Consider the following 11,160-nt stretch of genomic DNA (forward strand, 5'->3'; position numbering starts at 1 on the left):
GTCCCTAGTCCAGGTTTATCGCCTATTCAGGTTCCATCCGCATGGAGTCCGGCCGAGGTTTCCACTATGGCCCCGAACGATGTGTGCACGGTTCCTTAGGCACCAAACGGGTGTCCCGGTACACCGTGCCACCTGCCTACCGCATCACAGCCCACCCCTCGGGTCAGCGCTGCGCACGGCCTCCAGCATACTACAAACACCAAAAACTACTTGCAACTTCTGGACAGAGGACAGGGGGTTAATAAGTCAAGCGGGGTCATATTTCAGGGCCCAACGTGTGGTAGTAGCTGTTCATGGATCACAAACACAGAACCCGGTTCCTGAGGACGGTTTCAATGAGACAACCCACCATGTACTCCTACATGGCCTCTCACCGCTACCTTTACCAAATCGTGTTCACACACTTAGCTCTCAACAGTAGGACATGTTCACCACATTCCAATTCATCCCCGATGAATCAGACCTGACTCAACTCTAAGCAGTAGCAGGCATGACAACAAGCATGAATGACTAGGCACATCAGGGCTCAAACAACTCCTACTCATGCTAGTGGGTTTCATCTATTTACTGTGGCAATGACAGGTCATGCATAGGAAAGGGGTTCAACTACCGCAACATGTAACAGTTAAATCGTTGTTGTCCTAATGTAGTAAAAGAGAGCAAAAGCAAGAGAGGGGCATTGTATCGGAATGAACAAGGGGGTTTTGCTTGCCTGGCACTTCTGAAGATAGTATAGCTCTTCATCGGTGCCATCGATCACAACGCTGGAATAACGTCCACTAAGAGGGAACAACACCGGCAAACAAGAAGGAAAACATTCAATGCAATGCGACAATATGATGCATGATCATGACATGGCAACATGCTGTGATTTGAGATAATGTAGCTAGCAACAATTTAAATGAAGTTGGTTTGAACCCTAGGTTCAAATTCAAACTCCCTATGTTGATATTCAAATGCCATTTAATTGATTTGACCTGATCAGCAGGTTTAACTTGCTTTAACATGCATGAAAATGGTACCACTGGATAGATTGGATTTTTCTGATCATTTTTATATATAAATTATTTCATTTGTAGTTACAGATCATTTTCTATGATTTTTAGAAGTTTGTAGCATTTTTTGGATTTTCCTGGCTATTTAAAATTAAACTATTTCCAAAAAATGTATTACTGCGTCAACAAGGCGTCAAGCTGACGTTAGCAGGGTCAACCCTGACGGCTGGGACCCACATGTCATAGGCTCAGAGTTAACTGGAAGTTAATCCCGTGTTGATTGGGATTTGACCCACCGCAGGGCCCGCTGCCAGCGTCTATTAGGGAGGTTAACTAGTGCTAATGGTGGGGTTAACTGACGACTAATCGGTGGTACTAATCCGGCGCGGCGGCGATCGCCGGCCGGCCGTTTCCGGCTACGGCTGGATGCGCGGCTGGGCGCGTTGGAACGCCCGCAGCGCGACCCGTCCAGCAGTGGCGTCGGCACGTGCTGGGGTGGGCTGAAGTAGCGGCGGCAGCGAGCTATGGTGGCGGCGGTGCTCGGGCCAGCATAGGCGCGGGGCTGCGGCACGAATTTGAGGAGGGGAGCAGGGGTAAGTGGTCAGGGGCTCACAACAGAGACGATGGGATGGTCAGCGTGCTCAGGGAAGGCCTGGAGGCGACGAGACGGCGGTGGCGATCTCTGGCACCCGGAGTTGAAGACGAGGGCGAAGGCGTGGCTTCACAGGGCGTCTGGCGATGCGTAGATGATGGAGATGACGCAGGAAGATGGGTCCGAGCTCGTGGGCACGACAGTGGGGCCAGGGGGTGGCTATGGTCGCGTGTAGTGTAAACGGCAGGGTCGCCGGCGTTCGACCGTGCGAGAGAGAGAGAGAGAGAGAGAGAGAGAGAGAGAGAGAGCACAGGGGGGAAGCACGGGGAAGAGTGAGAGGCCCGGGGGAGGTGTGTGTCGACGTCGAGAGAGGCCAGGGCGTCGAGGGGGAAGGGGCAGGCAGGTGGCGTGGCACCCTCGCGCGCGCGTCGTACCCTCCCTCGCCTCTGCCTTGTGGCAGAGGTTGGGGATGACTGGCACGAGCCAGCAGTGCTGGGCCGGCCAAGTGGACTGCACTGGTAAGCTCCATGTAAAAACTCTCTCTGTTTTAAATTTGTTTCTGTTTTCTATTGTTTGCCTCTATTTTGAATTAGTAAAAATACTAATTCATTTTTTTAAATCCTGAAAATAATTGTGGGCACTTTTGAAAATATTTCCAACAGCCCTCAAATGCTTTCAAGATTATTTGGACATTTAAATACTTATGATTTAATTCAAAAATCTAGAGTGTCCTAGAGAAGTGTGCACCATTTTTTCCAGAGGTTCTAGACCAATACAAAAGTGATGAACATTTATGAAGGGCATTTTGGGTTCACTGAAAGATTTAATTTTGACCCTAGTTGAATTTCATTTGTTGCTACGGTTTATTAGTCCCCATTTCAAGTTTCAGATAAAATTAGACATGATGCATGGATAAAATGCCACTATTTAGAAACATGAATCTAGGGTTGTGACAAATCCCCCTCCAGTAGATCGCCGGAAAAGGCCCCAAGATGGGATCTCACGGGAACAGAAGGTTGCGGCAGCGGAAAAGTATTTTCGTGGCTCCCTCTGAGGGTTTTGGAATATAGTGAACTTATAGGACGAAGAAGTAGGCCGGGAGGTCTTTAAGGGAGCCACAAGCCCTAGGGGCGCCCCCCTGGGGCATGCCCCCTAGCTTGCCGCCTCCTCGAGGGTCTCCTGACTTGGACTCCAAGTCCCACGTGTGTCTTCTGGTCCAAGAAAAATCATCGTGAAAGTTTTATTCCGTTTGGACTCCGTTTGATATTCCTTTTCTGCGAAACTCAAAAACAAGGAAAAAACAGAAACTGGCACTAGGCTCTAGGTTAATAGGTTAGTCACAAAAATAATATAAAATAGCATATTAATGCATATAAAACATCCAAAACAGATAATATAATAGCATGGAACAATAAAAAATTATAGATACGTTGGAGAAGTATCAACAGCCTGGACCAAATTGGCAGCGGCAGTGGCGGCGAGCGCGCATGCCTTCCCGGTGCGGCTGTGGGAGCGCCGCTTTGGACGATGAAGTTGCCCTGGCGCTTACGGGGATGGGCGATGGAGGCTTGAACGGCGACGGGCGTGACACGGCTGGCGACGAGTTCTGCTTGAGGGGTTGGCATGTCCATGACTTCCACGGTGACGGGCGACGGCTAGGAGGCGTCCATGGCGGCGCTACAAAGCCGGGGAAGGTGGTCCAGAGAGGGCGGAGGAAGATTAATGACGGCGGGGGGAAGGGAGAGCGAGAACTGCCGCGCGAAAATGTCCCTCCCGCTAAATCTCGCTAGCTATAGGGGTCACCCTCGGGTCGGACTCCCGCCCCATGTTTCTAAAGGTTGAGGGGGAGAATTTGCCGTGCCCCACAAATTTTTTCAAAGGCCGTGGTCCGATACGGTATCTGTTCGGGCCAATATTTTCATGCAAAATTGTGAACTAGCGGTTATTTTGCAGTTCGGCATGATATAAGGGGTTTGCTAGAGATGCTCTTAGTCCAGAAAAATAATATAAAATGGCATATAAAAGCATACAAAAGTGATAATATAATAGCATGGAAATTAGACAAATTATAGATAGTTGGAGACGTATCAGACATCACTTGGCTTTAATTGTCGCGAGTTGACCATCCTACAACCATCATGGAGATGATGGACATCCTACCACGACGTCCGCCATGAAGAGAACACTACCGCCCGAGCCTGGGATTTTCTCTTGGCATAAAAGGGATCCTAAAAAACCACACAATATTGTTGTGGCACAAGCTCGGATCCACCACCATCTCGTACTTCTTGTTCTCACCGGAGGTGTACGGACATGTCAGCTGATCCACCCACTCCACCCCCATCTTATGAGGATACCTCTGTTGGAAAAGGCAGTGCCTAGGAGGTGCTTAGGCATGCTTAGGCGCTAGGCAACGACCAAATGCCTCGCCTAGGGCATAAGCGAAACTCTAGGCAGGACAAGCAAGAAATTGTCCGCTCGAATGAGAAATCATACCTTATTGCCCAAACATGCCAAAAGGGTCATATTCCATTTGCATTAGTTGGTATTTCACTCACTTATATGCCTTAAATCAATATATGTGTACATTATAAAACCCAAATACACCATGATATCCAAAATATACATACACCTAGGTTGCGCCTAGGGCGCTTAAGCACCGCTTGGGCGCTAGGCGAAGGCCAGCGACCTTGCTTACGCCTAGCGCCTTTTCCAACCACAGCTGCATGGCGACAATGAAAATGGAGCCAAGTCAACATCAAGTCTGTTGGATCGGTAAGTATGTCTATAGGAGGGGGTGGTGAATAGACTACTAAGCACAATAATGGACTCTTTTCCCAAGTTTTAAATCCTTGGCATATTTTAGAATTTTCTAGCAATCAATAGAGCACCCTACACGTGCAAGTCTAGAGTTTAGACAGTGGAAAGTAAAGACATGCAAGTGCAAAGTAAGAGGGGGTAGAGTTGAGAGAATCACAAACATAATTGGCTCGTTGAAGATTTTTCCCATGGTTCGGATAGTTGGCGCGATCTTACATATCCACATCGATGAAGGCTTCGATTCACGAAGGATCCAAGATCAAAAGTATCCTGATTGTGATTTCACGAAGGAATAAGGTCCATGAAGGACTCACCCACAAAAGGGTCCAGAAAAGGAGCAACCAAATGTATTCCAACATGGCTTGCGCCCACGAAGGACCAGCCCACTAAGGTATATCTTCACGAAGTAGGCGATCTCCAAGCCCGTACAACCTTCTTGGGTTATAACAAACTAGACTTCCAAGTAATACCTACCCAATCTACGAGGCCACCCTCCAAAAGTAACAAGATGGAGATTGCTTGACAATGAATCCCTTGCTTGCGCTTCAATAGATAATCTCCTCAACACTCACGCTCTCTCAATATTAGGAAAATTTTGTTTTTGCCACTCTAGATTTTGCCAATTTTCCTTATGCCACCCTAGATTTTGACATTTCACTTTTGCCACTCTTAGTTTTTGATAATTGTCACAATTGCCATTCCCGTGGCAAAAGCAAAATTTTCAGAGTGGCAATTGTGATAATTGTCAAAAGCTAAGAGTGGCAAAAAGGAAATAAAATTATTTTGCTTTTGCCACAGAATGGCAATTGTGATAATTGCCAAAAACTAAGAGTGGCAAAAGTGAAATGTCAAAATCTAGAGTGGCATAAGGAAAATTGGCAAAATCTAGAGTGGCAAAAACAAAATTTTCCCCTCAATATTTGGCTATGGATTTGGAGTAGGAGTGGAAAGCAAGAGGATATTAGATATCAAAGGGTTTGAAATTGGCACAATTAGGTGGAATTCTCTCTCAGAACATATGATGGGAATGGAGTTTGCTTCAAATTGAACCGGTGGGATAGGTGGGGGTATAAATAGGCTAGACTAAAAATCTACCGTTACTCACCCTTTTGCACATCTCAGAGGCTTCAACTAATTTTGATCGGTGGCTCCGAAGTGAACAAAAGTGACAACTTTCAAATGCATAGGTAGGTCCGAATGAAAATCAATCGTTGGCTCCGAAGTGAGTACCCCAGCAAAGGCACACTCTTTGTTAACACACCGGAAGTTCCGACTGGAATGGCTCGAATTTTTTGACGTGATAACAAAAGGTTTTCCATGTTGCTTCGGTGGCTCCGAATGGAATGTCTGGAGCGCTGCCACGCACACGTCTGACACCCCGATCCCACCCAGAACCCTCTCCCGCATGAAGCGGTTGCCGCATATTCATGCGACCAGCGCCTCTCCAGAGCACTAGCGCGTTCATGTCAAACCAGAGCGGACGCGACTTCTCACTGGAGCCGGCACTGAAGCGGCGTGCTCACTGAGAGTACCCGCGCCACGTCCCAGTCTCCGCGCCTGTTCATGCCGGAGCGAAGTGACCAAATTGCTCTCTCCGCATTCAAACTTGTTGCCCGTCCGTGCGCCCGTCGACATTAAACAAGCACGGTTGCCGAGAATCCCACTCTAGGCCGACATTCACACGGTCCACCGCTTGGCCCAGTCGGCGCCCACTATTTATACGTTGTCAGCCCGACACGATCCACACCACACCACACGACACCTCCACTCCCGATCTCCTCCGTGCACCACATTTGCCATGACCTGGAGCTCCAAAGTGGTGTAGGACATTATGATTTTCATGAAAAAATAGTTAATTTTTTTAAAGTGTCATCACGCATTTAAAAAATCGTAAATACAATGTAAAAATATGTTCGCCCAACTTTCAAAAGCCTGTTTGTACCTTTGAAGAAAAATGTGTGTGACATTACAAAATGTTCACGTGTTTCAATAGAATGTACGTGGCATTAAAAAAATGAGCGTGCAATGTAAACAAATGTTCATGTAATTAAAGAAAATGTTTCGTACCATTTTTTTACATTACATATAAAAAAGGTGTTCACGCAACACAAAGAAATGTTTGTGACATTTCTTAAGAAAATTATCCAATGTATAAAAATGTGCACGTAGTTTAAAAATAATTTTCATATCATACAAAAATATGTTTCACAGTGTATATGAGAAAATGTTCAAAAAAAGTATTTGAAAAACTGTTAATCATTTATTTTAAAATGTTAAATGTATATAAAAGAATGTTTTAGATGCAAAATATATATACAATGTGTACGGAAACAAATAGACATGAAAACATATATCTGAAAACATGTTAATCATGTATTAATTTTTTTAACATGTATAAAAAATATTCCGGATGTATACAAAAAATGTACATACACTGTATTAAAATAGTTATTTTGGGGGAAAAGGAAAAAATAAAATAAAAATAAAAAGAAGAAAACTAGTGAAAACCAAAGAAGGAAACAGAGAAAACAGGAGAAAATAAAGAAAAACGAAAAAAAACCCCAAAGAAAACTGATGCTACAAAGGTGAATAACCCACACGAAAAAAATTCATGCTCAGAAACAGTGTTAGGCCGGCCTAATAGAGCGGAGGCGTTTTGGCTCCCAGGCTCTGCACCAGCGCTGAATAAAAAAATCAAAACAAATACTAGAAAAATTCAAAAAATTCTAATTTTTTTGGCAAGGTAGATAATTTGATGTGTGATGTCCGCTCCAAATTTCAAATCATTTGGGCATCTAAGTAGCTCTCGGCAAAAAAGACAAATTTGGGGTCTATTAAAAAGTGTACTGTTCATATACTGTTCTGACAAAATTTGTCTTTTTTGCTGAAAGCTACTCAAATGTCCAAATACTCTGAAATTTGGAGCATACCTCACGCAACAAATTATCTAGCTTGCACAGAAAATTTGGATTTTTTTGCTTTTTTTGAATTTTTTATGAATTGTTTTTTGACCGGGTGCGGATGAGCCCGGGCTCAGAATTGGATATTCGATAGAGCGGTTCCTAGTTACAAGTCCATACATTCATTTCCGCCTTCCTTTTATGTGAGATCATTTCTGCTCCAAACTTGGTTCCATGATTATGGAAAATGGTTTTGACATGTACCTGGTCGCGTTCAAGAAAAGGCATATTGCATCGTTTCTGAGTTTTGTTGAATATATGGCCTGCTCGGTATGCTTTCAAGAAAAATTCTGCAAAGCACAATGGAAACATGTTGGATATATTATGCCACGGAGGGCAGCATATTTTTTATTTCTCCGAGCACGGTCCATCCTTAGTCCAGCATTACAATACCTAGTTTACTCTAGCTGTTCCTAAAGCTACCATGACTAATAATCATAACTTGTTTCATCTACAAACCTTTCTCAACAACACAACTCCATCCTTACTCTAGCATTACAATACCTAGTTTACTCTAGCTGTTCCTAGAGCTACCATGACTAATAATCATAACTTGTTTCATCTACAAACCTTTCTCAGCATATGTACAACACAACTTTATGTTTTGCCCAGATTTCTGCTCCTTTCCTATGAACTACAGTATAATATTTAATTTATTTCCAATATCACAGTAACATGAATATCAGCAAGCTACAACCGCCGCCTCCAAACAAACTAAGATTCTCTACCTCCCGCTGGCGCCGGTGCCGGCCCATCCCACCTCCAGTGGCCTTACGACCATGGAGGCGGAGTGGATCTCGGCCCTTGCCAGTGGGAGGGCTCCGTTTTTAGATATGTTTTTGAGCCTTGTTAGGGTTTGTGTCATGCTCAGGAAGGCGAGACGGCGGCGGCTCCCTGAAAATGGAATAAAGGTCTCCCCGCCTAGCCCCCGTTCTGGTGATGCGTCTAGCATCATCGGTGGGCATGTGGAGGTGCGTCTCCGGCGGATCTGTCTTTGGTGGATTTGCTCGGATCTGTTCGGCGTTCGTCTTACTTCGTGTGTCTTCAGATTGGATTCTTTTGATCTACACTCTTCATCTGCGGCGGTTGCTGTTCTGGTGCGTTGGTTTCATGGGGCCTTAGCTCAACGACTTCCCGACTGTCTACTACAACAACGTTTGCCCGGCTCCAACGAGGGAGGGGCGATGACAGCGGCGCGCCTTCGGCTCGCTTCAGTGCTTGTAGTCGTCGCTAGGTGGTCTACGAATCTGGATGTAATTTTTATTATTTCTAGTGTTCATTGTACTATCATGATTGAAGATGAATAAATTGAAAAAAATTCTCGCAAAAAAAACATGAATATCAGCAGATGGCATAAGTTGGAATTGTTGCCATCAGAGTGCAAGAGTGCCAGCTCGGTACAGTCAAATAATCAACCAGCGCCATTAATGATCGCACGTAAATCCAAAGGATGAGCACCAGATTTTTTTTGTGCTAGCACGCATAGCATCAAGCAGCTTCCAGTCGGTGTACAGCAACAATAATTGATTAAAAAAGCAATAGCAAGCAACAAATCCCCACTGAGCGCCCAGTGACTGCCCCTTATACACTTCGCCATTCCTCTCATCCTCACCCCAGCGCCGCTCCGCCTCGATCTTCCTCCTCCTGCTACCTCACCATCAAGCGCTCCTCCTCCTCCTCTTCTCCATCCACCTCACCACCTAGCCACTTCCCGGCTGCCAAAGCTGGCGGGGGAAATTCTGGCAGCGTTGGTGTGTGTGTTTGCTGCCGCGGCCTGCTTGGGCGGCTCACGGGGGCCGGAGCGGAGTACCGGTGCCGTGGTGGTGGAGCCCCTTGTCACGCCCCGGGCATACCCGCCGGTGGTCGTTACTCCTGGCGGGATCTAGACTGGCCCACAGATCAATACTAGTCTTTTCTGCGCACTTTGTTCTCACTCATGCGTACCCGGGAGCAACTTCCTGGTCGGTCACCCATCCTGAAACTACTCCAAACTGAACACGCTTAATTTTGGAGTTCTGTCCGAATGGGCTCCCGGAAAAGAAGAAATTCCTTATTGATATGAGTAGTGTTCCTAATAAGCCAGGCTATCACACCCCTCCCGGTGGCTGGCTGGGAGCAACGGCGGGCTGCGGGGCTGGCGTGCAGTGGCGGCTCGGTTGCTTGCCAGATCTGGCGGCCGGCTAGCACGCTCGGGGGCTGGTTGGACCTATGGCGGAAGCGAGGGAGGAGGTCTGGTGGTGCTGCTCGTTTGCCGGTGGCGGAAGGATTCTGGGGCGGCTCGGGTGAAATCACCAAGGTTTCTCTTCCGTGAGCTCTTCTCTGTACCATCCTTGGCCATCTCTATATGAATCAGGTTGGGCACACCATGGCTGCACCAATTTTTTTTCTGTACCTCCAGATCGGCTCTTCTCCTTCTTCAGGATTATTATAGCTCAAATGGCATCTCAAATTTTTTTCTGTGTACCTTTGGATCGGCTAATTTTTTCTGTGTATCTTCAGATCAGCCCTCTCTCCTTCTTTAGGATTATTAGGACTGGTTGGACCTATGGCGGAAGCGAGGGAGGAGGTCTGGTGGTGCTGCTCATTTGCCGGTGGCGGAAGGATTCTGGGGCGGCTCGGGTGAAATCACCAAGTTTTCTCTTCCGTGAGCTCTTCCCTGTACCATCCTTGGCCATCTCTGTATGAATCAGGCTGGGCACACCATGGCTGCACCAATTTTTTTTCTGTATCTCCAGATCGGCTCTTCTCCTTCTTCAGGATTATTATAGCTCAAATGGCATCTCAAATTTTTTCTGTGTATATTCGGATCGGCTAATTTTTTCTGTGTATCTTCAGATCAGCCCTCTCTCCTTCTTTAGGATTATTAGGACTTGGGTAGGTGTATGCGCTGGGGCCGGCGACGAGTGGCGGCATGGTAAGGGTGCGGCGCGCTAGAGGTGGAAGATGGGATTGGAGCGTGGGTCGTGCGGCTAGGTAGGCTCGTCTTTTATGTTCTATCGCTCGTACATTTTGGTCATCTGGACTGTGCGGGTTGGTTCTCATCCTCGCTTCTCTCTCTGTTTTTTCAGGGAGCCGCCATCCTCCCGGCAAGGCTAGGACCGGCGGAGGCCGAGCGGCGGACTGGTTTGGTTTGTGGTGGTCGTCGACTCGCCGGAGAGGGGCGAGGTGGTGGTCGTCGACTCACCGGAGAGGGAGGGGGGAGTGTTGGGGAACGCAGTAATTTCAAAAAAAATCCTACGAACACACAAGATCTATCTGGGAGATGCATAGCAACGAGAGGGGAGAGTGTGTCCACGTACCCTCGTAGACCCAAAGCGGAAGCATTTAGTACCGCGGTTGATGTAGTCTAACTTCTTCGCGATCCAACGGATCCAAGTACCGAACGTACGGCACCTCCACGTTCAGCACACATTTAGCTTGATGACGTCCCTCGTACTCTTGATCCAGTTGAGGCCGAGGGAGAGTTCTGTTGCCTGGACTAAGGGGTCCTCGGGCGTCCGGCCTGCTATCTATGGGCCGGACTGATGGGCCGTGAAGACATGAAGGCCGAAGACCGTACCCGTGTCCGGATTGGACTCTACTTGGCATGGAAGGCAAGCTTGGCGACCGATTATGAAGATTCCTTCTTATGTAACCGACTCTATGTAAACCCTAGATCCCCCCGGTGTCTATATAAACCGGAGGGGTTAGTCCAGAACGGACACATTACCATAGTCATATAGGCTAGACTTCTAGGGTTTAGCCATTACGATCTCGCGGTAGATCAACTCTTGTAATACTCATATTCATCAAG

At 46.9% G+C, this 11,160-nt stretch overlaps 1 long non-coding RNA gene across 1 annotated transcript; it reads left to right on the plus strand.

Moving 5' to 3' along the window:
- Nucleotides 1-8,953: 8,953 nt before the first annotated feature.
- LOC123124716 (uncharacterized) lies at nucleotides 8,954-10,665 on the plus strand. Its single transcript, XR_006461204.1, has 3 exons — nucleotides 8,954-10,011; nucleotides 10,203-10,340; nucleotides 10,436-10,665. It is a non-coding gene; the product is annotated as an uncharacterized lncRNA (long non-coding RNA).
- Nucleotides 10,666-11,160: the final 495 nt, after the last annotated feature.

Source organism: Triticum aestivum, chromosome 5D, assembly GCF_018294505.1.
Source record: "Triticum aestivum cultivar Chinese Spring chromosome 5D, IWGSC CS RefSeq v2.1, whole genome shotgun sequence".
Lineage (NCBI taxonomy): Eukaryota > Viridiplantae > Streptophyta > Magnoliopsida > Poales > Poaceae > Triticum > Triticum aestivum.